Raw genomic sequence first — 20,279 nt, forward strand, 5'->3', positions numbered from 1 at the left:
CTGGCACAGGGCCCCTCAAAGTACGGCGGTGTGTTTGCATGGCGGGGGGCGCCTCCCACCAGCAGCGACACTTTTGCGTACTCTGGGGGGCCCTGTGCCAGTGACGTCGCCAACGAGTATGCCCCCCCCCCCCCACCTGATGAAGGAACCTGCACTTTCATCTGCACCTTCCTCTTTGTCCCTGTGTAAGGTGGTATAACATGCGGGAAGGGGAACCTTACTTTCAGCAGGGTCAGATTCTGGCTGTGTAGAGTGCAAGGGGAATGTAGTGGTCTAGGTCAATGTACCAGCAGACTCATCTAGCAGTGGCTGGGCAATGGGCAGGATGAAGAGGAAACAGATATAGGGCCAAAGAATAAAGTAGGCTAAATGCAGTTCAAAATTGGTAACAGGACTAAACAGGCGGCATTGCTTTGTTCAGTGGAGTAGCAAACCCAAGAGCAGCAGACACTGTTTCAAGGGCCCAACCACACTAGTAGGCCAAATGCAGTTTAATATCTGATAGTATAGGCCGAAAGCCAGAAGGTAGAAGCTCAGCTTTATTCAGTTGAGGACAACACCAGGCAGGGGCAGACACCGTTAGTAGGCCGGAACCACCAATTTTTTAAAAACAGCAGTTAATCAGAGCCAGAAGGTAGAAGCTCAGCTTTATTCAGTTGAGGACAAACACCAGGGAGCAGCAAACAGAGGTATTAGGCCCCATCCAGCAATTTAAAAAAAAAAAAAAAAAAACTTAATCAGAGCCAGAGTGTAGAAGCTCAGCTTTATTCAGTTGAGGACAACACCAGGCAGGGGCAGACACCGTTAGTAGGCCGGAACCACCCATTTTTTAAAAAACAGCAGTTAATCAGAGCCAGAAGGTAGAAGCTCAGCTTTATTCAGTTGAGGACAACACCAGGCAGGGGCAGACACCGTTAGTAGGCCGGAACCACCAATTTTTTAAAAACAGCAGTTAATCAGAGCCAGAAGGTAGAAGCTCAGCTTTATTCAGTTGAGGACAACACCAGGCAGGGGCAGACACCGTTAGTAGGCTGGAACCACCAATTTTTTAAAAACAGCAGTTAATCAGAGCCAGAAGGTAGAAGCTCAGCTTTATTCAGTTGAGGACAAACACCAGGGAGCAGCAAACAGAGGTATTAGGCCCCATCCAGCAATTTAAAAAAAAAAAAAAAAAACTTAATCAGAGCCAGAAGGTAGAAGCTCAGCTTTATTCAGTTGAGGACAACACCAGGCAGGGGCAGACACCGTTAGTAGGCCGGAACCACCAATTTTTTAAAAAACAGCAGTTAATCAGAGCCAGAAGGTAGAAGCTCAGCTTTATTCAGTTGAGGACAACACCAGGCAGGGGCAGACACCGTTAGTAGGCCGGAACCACCAATTTTTTAAAAACAGCAGTTAATCAGAGCCAGAAGGTAGAAGCTCAGCTTTATTCAGTTGAGGACAAACACCAGGGAGCATCAAACAGAGGTATTAGGCCCCATCCAGCAATTTAAAAAAAAAAAAAAAAACTTAATCAGAGCCAGAAGGTAGAAGCTCAGCTTTATTCAGTTGAGGACAACACCAGGCAGGGGCAGACACCGTTAGTAGGCCGGAACCACCAATTTTTTAAAAAACAGCAGTTAATCAGAGCCAGAAGGTAGAAGCTCAGCTTTATTCAGTTGAGGACAACACCAGGCAGGGGCAGACACCGTTAGTAGGCCGGAACCACCAATTTTTTAAAAACAGCAGTTAATCAGAGCCAGAAGGTAGAAGCTCAGCTTTATTCAGTTGAGGACAACACCAGGCAGGGGCAGACACCGTTAGTAGGCCGGAACCACCAATTTTTAAAAAAACAGCAGTTAATCAGAGCCAGAAGGTAGAAGCTCAGCTTTATTCAGTTGAGGACAACACCAGGCAGGGGCAGACACCATTAGTAGGCCGGAACCACCAATTTTTTAAAAACAGCAGTTAATCAGAGCCAGAAGGTAGAAGCTCAGCTTTATTCAGTTGAGGACAAACACCAGGGAGCAGCAAACCGAGGTATTAGGCCCCATCCAGCAATTTAAAAAAAAAAAAAAAAACTTAATCAGAGCCAGAGTGTAGAAGCTCAGCTTTATTCAGTTGAGGACAACACCAGGCAGGGGCAGACACCGTTAGTAGGCCGGAACCACCAATTTTTTAAAAAACAGCAGTTAATCAGAGCCAGAAGGTAGAAGCTCAGCTTTATTCAGTTGAGGACAACACCAGGCAGGGGCAGACACCGTTAGTAGGCCGGAACCACCAATTTTTTAAAAACAGCAGTTAATCAGAGCCAGAAGGTAGAAGCTCAGCTTTATTCAGCTGAGGACAACACCAGGCAGGGGCAGACACCGTTAGTAGGCCGGAACCACCAATTTTTTAAAAACAGCAGTTAATCAGAGCCAGAAGGTAGAAGCTCAGCTTTATTCAGTTGAGGACAAACACCAGGGAGCAGCAAACAGAGGTATTAGGCCCCATCCAGCAATTTAAAAAAAAAAAAAAAACTTAATCAGAGCCAGAAGGTAGAAGCTCAGCTTTATTCAGTTGAGGACAACACCAGGCAGGGGCAGACACCGTTAGTAGGCCGGAACCACCAATTTTTTAAAAACAGCAGTTAATCAGAGCCAGAAGGTAGAAGCTCAGCTTTATTCAGTTGAGGACAAACACCAGGGAGCAGCAAACAGAGGTATTAGGCCCCATCCAGCAATTTAAAAAAAAAAAAAAAAAAAACTTAATCAGAGCCAGAAGGTAGAAGCTCAGCTTTATTCAGTTGAGGACAACACCAGGCAGGGGCAGACACCGTTAGTAGGCCGGAACCACCAATTTTTTAAAAAACAGCAGTTAATCAGAGCCAGAAGGTAGAAGCTCAGCTTTATTCAGTTGAGGACAACACCAGGCAGGGGCAGACACCGTTAGTAGGCCGGAACCACCAATTTTTTAAAAAACAGCAGTTAATCAGAGCCAGAAGGTAGAAGCTCAGCTTTATTCAGTTGAGGACAACACCAGGCAGGGGCAGACACCGTTAGTAGGCCGGAACCACCAATTTTTAAAAAAACAGCAGTTAATCAGAGCCAGAAGGTAGAAGCTCAGCTTTATTCAGTTGAGGACAACACCAGGCAGGGGCAGACACCGTTAGTAGGCCGGAACCACCAATTTTTTTAAAAACAGCAGTTAATCAGAGCCAGAAGGTAGAAGCTCAGCTTTATTCAGTTGAGGACAACACCAGGCAGGGGCAGACACCGTTAGTAGGCCGGAACCACCAATTTTTTAAAAACAGCAGTTAATCAGAGCCAGAAGGTAGAAGCTCAGCTTTATTCAGTTGAGGACAAACACCAGGGAGCAGCAAACAGAGGTATTAGGCCCCATCCAGCAATTTAAAAAAAAAAAAAAAAACTTAATCAGAGCCAGAAGGTAGAAGCTCAGCTTTATTCAGTTGAGGACAACACCAGGCAGGGGCAGACACCGTTAGTAGGCCGGAACCACCAATTTTTTAAAAAACAGCAGTTAATCAGAGCCAGAAGGTAGAAGCTCAGCTTTATTCAGTTGAGGACAACACCAGGCAGGGGCAGACACCGTTAGTAGGCCGGAACCACCAATTTTTTAAAAACAGCAGTTAATCAGAGCCAGAAGGTAGAAGCTCAGCTTTATTCAGTTGAGGACAAACACCAGGGAGCAGCAAACAGAGGTATTAGGCCCCATCCAGCAATTTAAAAAAAAAAAAAAAAAACTTAATCAGAGCCAGAAGGTAGAAGCTCAGCTTTATTCAGTTGAGGACAACACCAGGCAGGGGCAGACACCGTTAGTAGGCCGGAACCACCAATTTTTAAAAAAACAGCAGTTAATCAGAGCCAGAAGGTAGAAGCTCAGCTTTATTCAGTTGAGGACAACACCAGGGAGGGGCAGACACCGTTAGTAGGCCGGAACCACCAATTTTTAAAAAAACAGCAGTTAATCAGAGCCAGAAGGTAGAAGCTCAGCTTTATTCAGTTGAGGGCAACACCAGGGAGGGGCAGACACCGTTAGTAGGTCGGAACCACCAATTTTTAAAAAAACAGCAGTTAATCAGAGCCAGAAGGTAGAAGCTCAGCTGTATTCAGTTGAGGACAACTTGAATTAGGGACTGCAGACAGACTTAGCAGGCTGTCCCCTGTGTGGACCATGCATCCAATACATTAACCCATTGCGCCACAAAGGACACGTAACCTTCCGTGGCCATGCCTACAGGTCCATGTGTCTGTTGTCAGGTGTACCTTTGGACTCACAGATTGACAGAATGCAAGGACAATGCGGTCTTTAACATGCTGGTGGAGGGGTGGGATGGCTTTTCTCGCAAAAGAATTGTCAACTGGGTAGCTCATAGCGTGGTACAGCGTAGTCCATCATGGCTTTATTAATATTAAAAAAAATAAAAAAATAGGCTCTATGCACTGTAAATTAGGTTCCAGGGGTACACGGGCAGCAGTGGTCTGGTCAGTGAAGGCCTAGTGGAAGGAGGGACCGCAGACAGGCTTCGAAGGCCTAACACAATAAAATGGGCTGGCTGTAGGCACTTTATAATTGTTTCCAGGGGTACACGGGCAGCAGTGGTCTGGTCAGTGGAGGCCTAGTGGAAGGAGGGACCGCAGACAGGCTTCGAAGGCCTAACACAATAAAATAGGCTGGCTGTAGGCACTTTATAATTGTTTCCAGGGGTACACGGGCAGCAGTGGTCTGGTCAGTGGAGGCCTAGTGGAAGGAGGGACCGCAGACAGGCTTCGAAGGCCTAACACAATAAAATGGGCTGGCTGTAGGCACTTTATAATTGTTTCCAGGGGTACACGGGCAGCAGTGGTCTGGTCAGTGGAGGCCTAGTGGAAGGAGGGACCGCAGACAGGCTTCGAAGGCCTAACACAATAAAATGGGCTGGCTGTAGGCACTTTATAATTGTTTCCAGGGGTACACGGGCAGCAGTGGTCTGGTCAGTGGAGGCCTAGTGGAAGGAGGGACCGCAGACAGGCTTCGAAGGCCTAACACAATAAAATGGGCTGGCTGTAGGCACTTTATAATTGTTTCCAGGGGTACACGGGCAGCAGTGGTCTGGTCAACGGAGGCCGATTGTAATGAGTGTCTGCCAGTTAGTAGTCAAAAACAACAATTAAATGTGAATGTCTCGCATTAAAACAAAACAAAAACACTAAAGGGTGCAATCATTAGGTTCAGGGGTGGGATCCTCTGCGTTGTTTCAGACCTACTAATTTAGCGCAAAGTATTTACTGTGGTAAATAGAGGACACTGCCCCTAACTATGTTAAGTACCATCATACATGTCAACACAATGGTATTGTCAGTGGCAGGTATGGAAGGATGTCAGCGCATAGACTAAACATTGGTAGAAGTGTGAGAGATAACTGTGGAAGTGGTAGAGCAATGTTTGACCTGGGGGTGGGTGAACTCTCTTGTGGCCGGCGGTACAGGCCCAGGGCCCCTCATGTTACAACAGTGGGTCTGACGTTGGGTGCGCACCACCACCGCCAGAGACACTTTATTGTACTATGAGGGACCCAGTAGCAATGCCGTCGACCAAAAGCAAGCACACCCACCTCTTCAGACAAACAGCAGTCTCACGGGTGCTTGCGCCAAGTCGCGATACCACGGCCCCGTGTGGGGAGTTTGGCCATTTAGGGAGGTGTAAACATGTCGTATGCTGGACAATCAGCTGCAGAAAATTAGACATTAGAAAAGTAATTCACAGTAGTCCACAGGCAAGAGCTTTTCATAGGAAAGCTAGGTGTCGGCCGGGCAAGGTGGGGCAAAAGATTTCGAAATCCAGTTGTGGTTCATTTTAATGAATGTTAGATCGTCAACATTTTGGGTAGCCAGACGAGTCCTTTTTTCGGTTAATATTGAACCTGCAGCACTGAATACTCTTTCTGATAGGACACTTGCTGCCGGGCAAGCAAGCTCCTGCAATGCATATTCTGCCAATTCTGGCCAGGTGTCTAATTTTGATGCCCAGTAATCAAATGGGAATGACGGTTGAGGGATAACATCGATAAGGGATGAAAAATAGTTAGTAACCATACTGGACAAATGTTGTCGCCTGTCACTTTCAATTGATGCAGCAGTACCTGTCTTGTCTGCGGTCATAGCAAAATCACTCCACAACCTGGTCAGAAAACCCCTCTGTCCAACGCCACTTCTGATGTGTGCACCCCTAACACTCCTAGTCTGCTGCCCCCTGGAGCTCGTGTGAGAACGATCACGTGCGCTGTGTGCTGGGAATGCCTGAAGCAAACGGTCAACAAGAGTTGATTGTTTGGTTGCTAATATTAGTTCCAAGTTCTCATGTGGCATAATATTTTGCAATTTGCCTTTATAGCGTGGATCGAGGAGGCAGGCCAACCAGTAATCGTCATCGTTCATCATTTTCGTAATGCGTGTGTCCCTTTTTAGGATACGTAAGGTATAATCCGCCATGTGGGCCAAAGTTCCAGTTGTCAAATCTCCGGTTGTGATTGGTTGAGGGGCAGTTTCAGGCAAATCTACGTCACTTGTGTCCCTCAAAAAAACAGAACCCGGCCTTGCCACGCAACCAATTTCCAGTGCCCCCGGGAAAGCTTCCGCATTAAAAATATACTCATCCCCATCATCCTCCTCGTCCTCCACCTCCTCTTCGCCCGCTACCTCGTCCTGTACACTGCCCTGACCAGACAATGGCTGACTGTCATCAAGGCTTTCCTCTTCCTCTGGTGCAGACGCCTGATCCTTTATGTGCGTCAAACTTTGCATCAGCAGACGCATTAGGGGGATGCTCATGCTTATTATGGCGTTGTCTGCACTAACCAGCCGTGTGCATTCCTCAAAACACTGAAGGACTTGACACATGTCTTGTATCTTCGACCACTGCACACCTGACAACTCCATGTCTGCCATCCTACTGCCTGCCCGTGTATGTGTATCCTCCCACAAAAACATAACAGCCCGCCTCTGTTGGCACAGTCTCTGAAGCATGTGCAGTGTTGAGTTCCACCTTGTTGCAACGTCTATGATTAGGCGATGCTGGGGAAGGTTCAAAGACCGCTGATAGGTCTGCATACGGCTGGAGTGTACAGGCGAACGTCGGATATGTGAGCAAAGTCCACGCACTTTGAGGAGCAGGTCGGAGAACCCAGGATAAGTTTTCAATAAGCACTGCACCACCAGGTTTAAGGTGTGAGCCAGGCAAGGAATGTGTTTCAGTTGGGAAAGGGAGATGGCAGCCATGAAATTCCTTCCGTTATCACTCACTACCTTGCGTGCCTCAAGATCTACTGTGCCCAGCCACGACTGCGTTTCTTGTTGCAAGAACTCGGACAGAACTTCCGCGGTGTGTCTGTTGTCGCCCAAACACTTCATAGCCAATACAGCCTGCTGACGCTTGCCAGTAGCTGGCCCATAATGGGACAACTGGTGTGCAACAGTGTCATCTGCCGATGGAGTGGTTGGCCGACTGCGGTCTGTGGAAGAGCTGTAGCTTCTGCAGGAGGACGAGGAGGAGGAGGAGGAGGGGGTGCGAACGCCTACAGCCAACTGTTTCCTAGACCGTGGGCTAGGCACAACTGTCCCGAAATTGATGTCCCCTGTGGACCCTGCATCCACCACATTCACCCAGTGTGCCGTGATGGACACATAACGTCCCTGGCCATGCCTACTGGTCCATGCATCTGTAGTCAGGTGCACCTTTGTACTCACAGATTGCCTGAGTGCATGGACGATGCGCTGTTTAACATGCTGGTGCAGGGCTGGGATGGCTTTTCTGGAAAAAAAGTGTTGACTGGGTAGCTCGTATCGTGGTTCAGCGTACTCCATCAGGGCTTTGAAAGCTTCGCTTTCAAGTAACCGGTAGGGCATCATCTCTAACGAGATTAGTCTAGCTATGTGGGCGTTAAAACCCTGTGTACGCGGATGCGAGGATAAGTACTTCCTTTTTCTAACCAGAGTCTCATGTAGGGTGAGCTGGACTGGAGAGCTGGAGATCGTGGAACTTTCTGGTGTGTCGGTGTACATGGCAGACTGAGAGACGGTTGGAGACGGTATTGTTTCCGCCGGTGCCCTAGATGCAATATTTCCTCCTACAAAACTGGTGATTCCCTGACCCTGACTGCTTTTGGCTGGCAAAGAAACCTGCACAGATACTGCCGGTGGTGCGGAAAATGGTGGCCTTACAGTGACGGAAGGGATGTTGCGTTGCTGACTAGCTTCATTGGCCGAGGGTGCTACAACCTTAAGGGACGTTTGGTAGTTAGTCCAGGCTTGAAAATGCATGGTGGTTAAGTGTCTATGCATGCAACTAGTATTTAGACTTTTCAGATTCTGACCTCTGCTTAAGCTAGTTGAACATTTTTGACAGATGACTTTGCGCTGATCAATTGGATGTTGTTTAAAAAAATGCCAGACTGCACTCTTCCTAGCATCGGATCCCTTTTCAGGGATTGCAGACTGAGCTTTAACCGGATGGCCACGCTGTCCTCCAACAGGTTTTGGCTTTGACACGCGTTTTGGGCCAGATACGGGCCCGGCAGATGGAACCTGTTGCGATGTTGATGCCTGCTGCGGCCCCTCCTCCACCTCCGCTTCTGAACTACTGCCGCCTGCACCCTGTTCCCCCAATGGCTGCCAATCGGGGTCAACAACAGGGTCATCTATTACCTCCTCTTCGAGCTCGTGTGCAACTTCATCTGTGTCACTGTGTCGGTCGGTGGTATAGCGTTCGTGGCGGGGCAACATAGTCTCATCAGGGTCTGATTGTGGATCAGTACCCTGAGAGGGCAATGTGGTGGTCTGAGTCAAAGGAGCAGCATAGTACTCTGGCTGTGGCTGTGCATCAGTGCACTCCATGTCAGAATCTACTTGTAATGGGCATGGCCTGTTAAGTGTTTCACTTTCTAAGCCAGGGACGGTATGTGTAAAGAGCTCCATGGAGTAACCCGTTGTGTCGCCTGCTGCATCCTTCTCTCTTGTTGTAGTTTTTGCTGAAGAGGACAAGGATGCGACTTGTCCCTGACCGTGAACATCCACAAGCGACGCGCTGCTTTTACATTTACCAGTTTCAGAAGAGGAGGCAAAAGAGCTAGAGGCTGAGTCTGCAATGTAAGCCAAAACTTGCTGTTGCTGCTCCGCCTTTAACCCCTTCACCCCCAAGGGTGGTTTGCACGTTAATGACCGGGCCAATTTTTACAATTCTGACCACTGTCCCTTTATGAGGCTATAACTCTGGAACGCTTTGACGGATCTTGGCGATTCTGACACTGTTTTCTCGTGACATATTGTACTTCTTGTTAGTCGTAAAATTTATTCGATATAACTTGCATTTATTTGTGAAAAAAATGGAAATTTGGCGAAAATTTTGAAAATTTTGCAATTTTCCAACTTTGAATTTTTATGCCCTTAAATCACAGACATATGTCACGCAAAATACTTAATAAGTAACATTTCCCACATGTCTACTTTACATCAGTACAATTTTGGAACCAAAATTTTTTTTTGTGACGGAGTTATAAGGGTTAAAAGTTGACCAGCAATTTCTCATTTTTACAACACCATTTTTTTTTAGGGACCACATCTCATTTGAAGTCATTTTGAGGGGTCTATATGATAGAAAATACTCAAGTGTGACACCATTCTAAAAACTGCACCCCTCAAGGTGCTCAAAACCACATTCAAGAAGTTTATTAACCCTTCAGGTGTTTCACAGGAATTTTTGGAATGTTTAAATAAAAATGAACATTTAACTTTTTTTCACACACAATTTATTTCAGCTCCAATTTGTTTTATTTTACCAAGGGTAACAGGAGAAAATGGACCCCCAAAGTTGTTGTACAATTTGTCCTGAGTACGCTGATACCCCATATGTGAGGGTAAACCACTGTTTGGGCGTATGGCAGAGCTCGGAAGGAAAGGAGCGCCATTTGACTTTTCAATGCAAAATTGACTGGAATTGAGATGGGACGCCATGTTGCGTTTGGAGAGCCCCTGATGTGCCTAAACACTGAAACCCCCTACAAGTGACACCATTTTGGAAAGTAGACCCCCTAAGGAACTTATCTTGATGTGTGGTGAGCACTTTGACCCACCAAGTGCTTCACAGAAGTTTATAATGCAGAGCCGTAAAAATAAAAAATCATATTTTTTCACAAAAATGATCTTTTCGCCCCCAATTTTTTATTTTCCCAAGGGTAAGAGAAGAAATTGGACCACAAAAAATGTTGTGCAATTTGTCCTGAGTACGCTGATACCCCATATGTGGGTGTAAACCATTGTTTGGGCGCATGGCAGAGCTTGGAAGGGAAGGAGCGCCATTTGACTTTTCAATGCAAAATTGACTGGAATTGAGATGGGACGCCATGTTGCGTTTGGAGAGCCCCTGATGTGCCTAAACATTGAAACTCCCTACAAGTGACACCATTTTGGAAAGTAGACCCCCTAAGGAACTTATCTAGATGTGTGGTGAGCACTTTGACCCACCTAGTGCTTCACAGAAGTTTATAATGCAGAGCCGTAAAAATAAAAAATCATATTTTTTCACAACAATGATCTTTTTGCCCCCAATTTTTTATTTTCCCAAGGGTAAGAGAAGAAATTGGACCACAAAAAATGTTGTGCAATTTGTCCTGAGTACGATGATACCCCATATGTGGGTGTAAACCATTGTTTGGGCGCATGGCAGAGCTTGGAAGGGAAGGAGCGCCATTTGACTTTTCAATGCAAAATTGACTGGAATTGAGATGGGACGCCATGTTGCGTTTGGAGAGCCCCTGATGTGCCTAATTATTGAAACTCCCTACAAGTGACACCATTTTGGAAAGTAGACCCCCTAAGGAACTTATCTAGATGTGTGGTGAGCACTTTGACCCACCAAGTGCTTCACAGAAGTTTATAATGCAGAGCCGTAAAAATAAAAAATCATATTTTTTCACAAAAATGATCTTTTTGCCCCCAATTTTTTTGTTTTCCCAAGGGTAAGAGAAGAAATTGGACCCCAAAAAATGTTGTGCAATTTGTCCTGAGTACGCTGATACCCCATATGTGGGTGTAAACCATTGTTTGGGCGCATGGCAGAGCTTGGAAGGGAAGGAGCGCCATTTGACTTTTCAATGCAAAATTGACTGGAATTGAGATGGGACGCCATGTTGCGTTTGGAGAGCCCCTGATGTGCCTAAACATTGAAACTCCCTACAAGTGACACCATTTTGGAAAGTAGACCCCCTAAGGAACTTATCTAGATGTGTGGTGAGCACTTTGACCCACCAAGTGCTTCACAGAAGTTTATAATGCAGAGCCGTAAAAATAAAAAATCATATTTTTTCACAAAAATTATCTTTTTGCCCCCAATTTTTTATTTTCCCAAGGGTAAGAGAAGAAATTGGACCCCAAAAAATGTTGTGCAATTTGTCCTGAGTACGATGATACCCCATATGTGGGTGTAAACCATTGTTTGGGCGCATGGCAGAGCTTGGAAGGGAAGGAGCGCCATTTGACTTTTCAATGCAAAATTGACTGGAATTGAGATGGGACGCCATGTTGCGTTTGGAGAGCCCCTGATGTGCCTAAACATTGAAACTCCCTACAAGTGACACCATTTTTGAAAGTAGACCCCCTAAGGAACTTATCTAGATGTGTTTTGAGAGCTTTGAACCCCCAAGTGTTTCACTACAGATTATAACGCAGAGCCGTGAAAATTATTTTTATTTTTTTTCTCAAAAATGATTTTTTAGCACCCAGCTTTCTATTTTTACAAGGGTAACAGAATAAATTGGACCCCAAAATTTGTTTTCCAATTTGTCCTGAGTACGCTTATACCCCATATGTGGGGGGGAACCACTGTTTGGGTGCATGACAGAGCTCGGAAGGGAAGGAGCGCCATTTGGAATGCAGACTTAAATGGATTGGTCAGCAGCCGTCACGTTGCATTTGCAGAGCCCCTGATGTACCCAAACAGTACAAACCCCCCACAAGTGACCCCATATTGGAAACTAGACCTCCCAAGGAACTTATCTAGATGTGTTGTGAGAACTTTGAACCCCCAAGTGTTTCACTACAGTTTATAACGCAGAGCCGTGAAAATAAAACATCTTTTTTTTCCCACAAAAATGATTTTTAGCCCCCCAAATTTTTATTTTCCTAAGGATAACAAGAGAACTTGGACCCCAGAAGTTGTTGTTCAATTTGTCCCGAGTACGCTGATAACACATATGTTGGGGTAAACCCCTTTTTGGGCGCACGGGAGAGCTCGGAAGGGAAGGAGCACTGTTTTACTTTTTCAACGCAGAATTGGCTGGAATTGAGATTGGATGCCATGTCGCGCTTGGAGAGCCCCTGATGTGCCTGGACAGTGGAAACTCCCCAATTCTACCTGAAACCCTAACCCAAACACACCCCTAACCCTAATCCCAACGGTAACCCTAACCACACCCCTAGCCCTGACACACCCATAATTCTAATCCCAACCCTAATCCAAACGTAAATGTAATCCAAACCCTAACCCTAACTTTAGCCCCAACCCTAACTTTAGCCCCAACCCTAACTTTACCTCCAACCCTAGCCCTAACCCTAACCCTAACCCTACCCCTAACCCTAACCCTAAACGTGACTGAAATACGTGGCACTGAAATACGTGGCACTGAAATACGTGATACGTGGCACTTAAATACGTGGCACTGAAACACGTGGCACTGAAATACGTGATACGTGGCACTGAAATACGTGGCACTGAAATACGTGGCACTGAAATACGTGGCACTGAAATACGTGGCACTTAAATACGTGGCACTGAAATATGTGATACGTGGCACTTAAATACATGGCACTGAAACATGTGGCACTGAAATACGTGATACGTGGCACTGAAATACGTGGCACTGAAATACGTGGCACTGAAATACGTGGCACTGAAATACGTGCAACTGAAATACGTGGTACTAAAATATGTGGCACTGAAATACGTGATACGTGGCACTGAAATACGTGATACGTGGCACTGAAATACGTGATACGTGGCACTGAAATACGTGGCACTGAAACACGTGGCACTGAAATACGTGGCACTGAAATACGTGGCACTGAAATACGTGGCACTGAAATACGTGGCACTATGACTGTCAGAAAATGTTCAGGGGTTAGGGGTGAGGTTAGGGGTAGAGTTAGGGTTAGGGTTTGGATCCCTTTATCACCTTGATGGTGGTGGGTGGCTTTTCAGTGTGTTTTCTGTTTTTTTTCGAAAAAATGCATGCGTTTTTAACGCAAACAAACGCATGTGCTTAAAAACGCAAGAAAATACTGCAGGTTGTATTTCTGAAAATGAACGCATGCAGAAAAAAACCGCATGCGTTTGAAAACGCGACCAAACGCGTACAAAAAAACCGTATGCGTTTTCAATGTTAAATATAGGGAAAAAACGCATGCGTTTTTTTGTGCAAAAAACGCTGCAGACAAAAACGCAAGTGTGAAACCAGCGACGCTTTTTATAGCAAAAAAGTTTTTGCGTCTCCACATTTTGAGACCTATAATTTTTCCACATTTTGCTCCACAGAGTCATGTGAGGTCTTGTTTTTTGCGGGACGAGTTGACGTTTTTATTGGTAACATTTTCGGACACGTGACCGTTTTTGATCGCTTTTTATTCCGATTTTTGTGAGGCAGAATGACCAAAAACCAGCTATTCATGAATTTCTTTTGGGGGAGGCGTTTATACCGTTCCGCGTTTGGTAAAATTGATAAAGCAGTTTTATTCTTCGGGTCAGTACGATTACAGCGATATCTCATTTATATCATTTTTTTATGTTTTGGCGCTTTTATACGATAAAAACTAAAATATAGAAAAAATAATTATTTTGGTATCGCTTTATTCTCAGGACTATAACTTTTTTATTTTTTTGCTGATGATGCTGTATGGCGGCTTGTTTTTTGCGGGACAAGATGACGTTTTCAGCGGTACCATGGATATTTATATCAGTCTTTTTGATCGCGTGTTATTCCACTTTTTGTTCGGCGGTATGGTAATAAAGCGTTGTTTTTTGCCTCCTTTTTTTTTTTTTTTCTTACGGTATTTACTGAAGGGGTTAACTAGTGGGGCAGTTTTATAGGTTGGGTCGTTACGGACGCGGCGATACTAAATATGTGTACTTTTATTGTTTTGTTTTTTTTATTTAGATAAAGAAATGTATTTATGGGAATAATATATATTTTTTTTTTATTATTTATTTAGGATTTTTTTTTTTTTTTTTACACATGTGGAAACATTTTTTTTTTACTTTTTTACTTTGTCCCAGGGGGGGACATCACAGATCATTGATCTGGCAGTGTGCACAGCACTCTGCCAGATCGACGATCTGCTGTGCAGGGCTGCAGGCTTACCAAGTGTCTGCTCTGAGCAGACACTCGGTAAGCCACCTCCTTCCCTGCAGGACCCGGATGCCGCGGCCATCTTGGATCCGGGACCTGCAGCCAGGAAGGAGGTAGGAGACCCTCGCAGCAACGCGATCACATCGCGTTGCTCCGGGGGTCTCAGGGAAGCCCGCAGGGAGCCCCCTCCCTGCGCGATGCTTCCCTATACCGCCGGTACACTGCAATCATGTTTGATCGCGGTGTGCCGGGGGTTAATGTGCCGGGGGCGGTCCATGACCGCTCCTGGCACATAGTGCCGGATGTCAGCTGCGATATGCAGCTGACACCCGGCCGCGATCGGCCGCGCTCCCCCCGTGAGCGCCGCTGATCGGTGATGACGTACTATCCCGTCGGCGGTCATACGGGCCCACCCCACCTCGACGGGATAGTACGTCTGATGTCAGGAAGGGGTTAAAAGCGGTTTTCGTACTCCCAGAAAAGAGAGCGTTCGAGGCCTTGTGTAGCCAGACGACGAAACTGGCTCCACAGCTCCAGACTTAGGTGGAATATTTTTATCCCCACGACCACCTGATGCTCCACTACCACTACCATCATTACCAGCTGACAATGAACGCCCACGACGACCTCTTGCACCAGACTTCCTCATTGTTTTAAAATCTTAACCAAAGTAACTTTATTTGTTGTTGTCAAACAACTTACACAGTGAGCTATAACTTCAGTATGATTTCAATATCCCTTAACAGGTTGGTGAGACCACAAGGAAAATCAGGCACAATGTTACACACTCTGTTTTCTGTGGCACCAAATCACAGAGATGCCACACACGCAGGACTGTCACTCAAGCACAAATGTCAATATTAATCTCCCACTGTTTTATTTTTTTTTTCTTTTTCAGGGAGACTTTAGAAACAAAATAATAAAAAATAAATAGGCTTTCTATGGCCCACTGAGTGAGAGATGGCACACACAGGAGTCAGGAGTGGCACACAAGCAGAAAGGGCAATATTAATCCCCCACTGATTGATGTAGTGATTTTTTTTCAGGTACATTTTAGAACCCAAATCAAGCAAAAAAATTAATAGGCTTTCTATGGCCCACTGAGTGAGAGATGGCACACACAGGAGTCAGGAGTGGCACACAAGCCCTGACTGAGGCCAATATTTTTCTCCCACTGACTGATGTAGTGTTTTTTTTCAGGTAGATTTTAGAACCCAAATCAAGCAAAAAAATTAATAGGCTTTCTATGGCCCACTGAGTGAGAGATGGCACACACAGGAGTCAGGAGTGGCACACAAGCCCTGACTGAGGCCAATATTTTTCTACCACTGATTGATGTAGTGTTTTTTTTTTCAGGTAGATTTTAGAACCCAAATCAAGCAAAAAAATTAATAGGCTTTCTATGGCCCACTGAGTGAGAGATGGCACACACAGGAGTCAGGAGTGGCACACAAGCCCTGACTGAGGCCAATATTTTTCTACCACTGATTGATGTAGTGTTTTTTTTCAGGTAGATTTTAGAACCCAAATCAAGCAAAAAAATTAATAGGCTTTCTATGGCCCACTGAGTGAGAGATGGCACACACAGGAGTCAGGAGTGGCACACAAGCAGAAAGGGCAATATTAATCTCCCACTGTTTTCTTTTTTTTTTTCTTTTTCAGGGAGACTTTAGAAACCAAATAATAAAAAATAAATAGGCTTTCTATGGCCCACTGAGTGAGAGATGGCACACACAGGAGTCAGGAGTGGCACACAAGCAGAAAGGGCAATATTAATCTCCCACTGTTTTATTTATTTTTTCTTTTTCAGGGAGACTTTAGAAACAAAATAATAAAAAATAAATAGGCTTTCTATGGCCCACTGAGTGAGAGATGGCACACACAGGAGTCAGGAGTGGCACACAAGCAGAAAGGGCAATATTAATCTCCCACTGTTTTCTTTTTTTTTTTCTTTTTCAGGGAGACTTTAGAAACCAAATAATAAAAAATAAATAGGCTTTCTATGGCCCACTGAGTGAGAGATGGCACACACAGGAGTCAGGAGTGGCACACAAGCAGAAAGGGCAATATTAATCTCCCACTGTTTTATTTATTTTTTCTTTTTCAGGGAGACTTTAGAAACAAAATAATAAAAAATAAATAGGCTTTCTATGGCCCACTGAGTGAGAGATGGCACACACAGGAGTCAGGAGTGGCACACAAGCAGAAAGGGCAATATTAATCTCTCACTGTTTTATTTTTTTTTTTCTTTTTCAGGGAGACTTTAGAAACCAACTAATAAAAAATTAATAGGCTTTCTATGGCCCACTGAGTGAGAGATGGCACACACAGGAGTCAGGAGTGGCACACAAGCAGAAAGGGCAATATTAATCTCCCACTGATTGATGTAGTGTTTTTTTTTCAGGTAGATTTTAGAACCCAAATCAAGCAAAAAAATTAATAGGCTTTCTATGGCCCACTGAGTGAGAGATGGCACACACAGGAGTCAGGAGTGGCACACAAGCCCTGACTGAGGCCAATATTTTTCTCCCACTGATTGATGTAGTGTTTTTTTTTCAGGTAGATTTTAGAACCCAAATCAAGCAAAAAAATTAATAGGCTTTCTATGGCCCACTGAGTGAGAGACGGCACACACAGGAGTCAGGAGTGGCACACAAGCCCTGACCGAGGCCAATATTTTTCTCCCACTGATTGATGTAGTGTTTTTTTTTCAGGTAGATTTTAGAACCCAAATCAAGCAAAAAAATTAATAGGCTTTCTATGGCCCACTGAGTGAGAGATGGCACACACAGGAGTCAGGAGTGGCACACAAGCCCTGACTGAGGCCAATATTTTTCTACCACTGATTGATGTAGTGTTTTTTTTCAGGTAGATTTTAGAACCCAAATCAAGCAAGAAAATTAATAGGCTTTCTATGGCCCACTGAGTGAGAGATGGCACACACAGGAGTCAGGAGTGGCACACAAGCAGAAAGGGCAATATTAATCTCCCACTGTTTTCTTTTTTTTTTCTTTTTCAGGGAGACTTTAGAAACCAAATAATAAAAAATAAATAGGCTTTCTATGGCCCACTGAGTGAGAGATGGCACACACAGGAGTCAGGAGTGGCACACAAGCAGAAAGGGCAATATTAATCTCCCACTGTTTTATTTTTTTTTTCTTTTTCAGGGAGACTTTAGAAACAAAATAATAAAAAATAAATAGGCTTTCTATGGCCCACTGAGTTAGAGATGGCACACACAGGAGTCAGGAGTGGCACACAAGCAGAAAGGGCAATATTAATCTCCCACTGTTTTATTTTTTTTTTCTTTTTCAGGGAGACTTTAGAAACAAAATAATAAAAAATAAATAGGCTTTCTATGGCCCACTGAGTGAGAGATGGCACACACAGGAGTCAGGAGTGGCACACAAGCAGAAAGGGCAATATTAATCTCCCACTGATTGATGTAGTGATTTTTTTTCAGGTAGATTTCAGAACCCAAATCAAGCAAAAAAATTAATAGGCTTTCTATGGCCCACTGAGTGAGAGATGGCACACACAGGGATGGCACTCTAGCAGAAATGCCAATCTTAATCTCCCACAAAAAAAAAAGAAAAAAAAGAAACTGTCCTACAATTACTATCTCCCTGCAGTAATCTCAGCCAGGTATGGCAGGCAGCAATAAGGAGTGGACTGATGCACAAATTAAATAAAAAGTGTGGACAAACAAAAAAGATAGCTGTGCAGAAAGGAAGGAACAAGAGGATATGTGCTTTGAAAAAAGCAGTTGGTTTGCACAGTGGCGTACACACAGCAATACAGCTATCAGGGAGCCTTCTAGGGCAGCCCAATGAGCTACAGCGCTGAGAGAAAAAAAAAATGTAGCTTCCACTGTCCCTGCACACCGAAGGTGGTGTTGGACAGTGGAAATCGCTACAGCACAAGCGGTTTGGTGGTTAATGGACCCTGCCTAACGCTCTCCCTGCTTCTAATGAAGCGGCAGCAACCTCTCCCTAAGCTCAGAGCAGCAGCAGTGAGATGGCGGTCGGCGGGAACGCCCCTTTATAGCCCCTGTGACGCCGCAGACAGCAAGCCAATCACTGCAATGCCCTTCTCTAAGATGGTGGGGACCAGGACCTATGTCATCACGCTGCCCACACTCTGCGTTCACCTTCATTGGCTGAGAAATGGCGCTTTTCGCGTCATTGAAACGCGACTTTGGCGCGAAAGTCGCGTACCGCATGGCCGATGCAACGCTGGGATCGGCTTGGTTTCATGAGACGCCGACTTTGCCAAAAGTCGGCGACTTTTGAAAATGAACGACCCGTTTCGCTCAACCCTAGTCTCAATATGTAAGTCTACCGTAAAGAGAATACATCATGAGAGCAAATACCGAGGAGAGGGTGCATGCATAGGACATCAGCGTCCCCAGGCAGTAATGTTATCGCACTCTGACATCCTGTGTGGGCGTCGAAACTATGACATCAGCGGGTTGGTCTGTTTTGTCCTTGCCGTTGGACTCCTCAAGATTCTGGATTATTATTATTATTATAGCGCCATTTATTCCATGGCGCTTTACATGTGAAGAGGGGTATACATAATAAAAACAAGTACAATAATCTTGAACAATACAAGTTACGACTGGTACAGGAGGAGAGAGGACCCTGCCCGCAAGGGCTCACAGTCTACAAGGGATGGGTGAGGATACTGTAGGTGAGGATAGAGCTGGTCGTGCAGTGGTTTGGTCGATCGGTGGTTACTGCAGGTTGTAGGCTTCTTTTTGAAGGTTTCGATGGTAGGTGAGAGTCTGATATGTTGTGGTAGAGAGTTCCAGAGTAGGGGTGATGCGCGAGAGAAATCTTGTATGCGATTGTGGGAAGAGGAGATAAGAGGGGAGTAGAGAAGGAGATCTTGTGAGGATCGGAGGTTGGGTACAGGAAACTACCGGGAGATGAGGTCACAGATGTATGGAGGAGACAGGTTGTGGATGGCTTTGTATGTCATGGTTAGGCTTTTGTACTGGAGTCTCTGGGTAATGGGGAGCCAGTGAAGGGATTGACAGAGGGGAGAGGCTGGGGAATAGCGGGGGGACAGGTGGATTAGTCGGGCAGCAGAGTTTAGAATAGATTGGAGGGGTGCGAGAGTGTTAGAGGGGAGGCCACAGAGCAGGAGGTTACAGTAGTCGAGGCGGGAGATGATGAGGGCATGGACTAGGGTTTTTGCAGATTCTTGGTTGAGGAATGTACGGATCCGTGAAATATTTTTGAGTTGAAGGCAGCAGGAAGTGGAAAGGGCTTGGATATGTGGTTTGAAGGAGAGATCAGTGTTAAGGATTACTCTGAGACAGCGAGCTTGTGGGACTGGCGAGAGTGGGCAGCCACTTACTGTAATGGATAGGTTAGTTGGGGGGGTCGCGTGAGATGGGGGAAAGACAATGAATTCGGTTTTGTCCATGTTAAGTTTTAGAAATCTAGCGGAGAAGAAGGATGAAATAGAGGATAGACGTTGAGGGATTCTGGTTAGTAGGGTGGTGATATCTGGTCCAGAGATGTAGATCTGTGTGTCGTCAGCATAGAGATGATACTGAAAACCGTGAGAATCTATGAGCTGTCCCAGGCCAAAGGTGTAAATGGAGAAGAGCAGGGGCCCTAGAACTGAGCCTTGCGGGACTCCGACAGATAGGTGGCGAGGTGAGGAGGTGGTGTGTGAGTGGGAGACGCTGAATGTCCGGTCAGTTAGGTATGACGAGATCCAGGATAGGGCCAAATCTGTGATGCCAAGGGATGAGAGGGTCTGCAGCAACAGGGAATAGTCCACTGTGTCAAAGGCAGAGGACAGGTCCAGGAGGAGGAGGATAGAGTAGTGTCGCTTGCTCTTGGCGGTTAATAGGTCATTGGTGACCTTAGTTAGGGCAGTTTCAGTGGAGTGGTGTGACCGGAAGCCTGAT

This window comes from Ranitomeya variabilis, chromosome 4, assembly GCF_051348905.1.
Source record: "Ranitomeya variabilis isolate aRanVar5 chromosome 4, aRanVar5.hap1, whole genome shotgun sequence".
NCBI lineage: Eukaryota > Metazoa > Chordata > Amphibia > Anura > Dendrobatidae > Ranitomeya > Ranitomeya variabilis.